Source organism: Falco punctatus, assembly GCF_963210335.1.
Source record: "Falco punctatus genome assembly, chromosome: 1".
NCBI classification, from domain to species: Eukaryota; Metazoa; Chordata; class Aves; order Falconiformes; family Falconidae; genus Falco; species Falco punctatus.
The window spans coordinates 94,696,634-94,697,033 of record NC_137580.1 but is presented as its reverse complement, the minus strand read 5'-3'; positions in this window follow the sequence as shown (position 1 = coordinate 94,697,033).

Genomic DNA, 400 nt, shown 5'->3' with positions numbered 1-400 from the left:
CACAGCGCAGTGAACTATCGGTTCAGCAACTGCAGCAAAAAGCAGTATTCTGATTTTTTAGCATCAGGGCAAGGATTCTGCCTTAATAATGTCCCAGAATTGGTGACGACATTTGCACTGCAGCACTGTGGGAATGGTGTCCTGGAGGTTAGGGAGAGGTGCAACTGTGGTTCGGAAACACAGTGTAAATTGGACTGTTGTTTTTTGACGGGTGTTGTCACAACTAGAAGGAGCCATTTGCGCTTCTTGGAGGCTGCTGTAAGAGTTGCCAACTTCTTCCAAAAGGAGAGGTGTGTAGGGAGAGTGCTGGTCTGTGTCACTTGCCAGAGTATTGCAATGGGACATCTGAGCATTGCCCAGCAGAGGTGGCCAAGCAAGACGGGACTGTGTGCACTGAGGC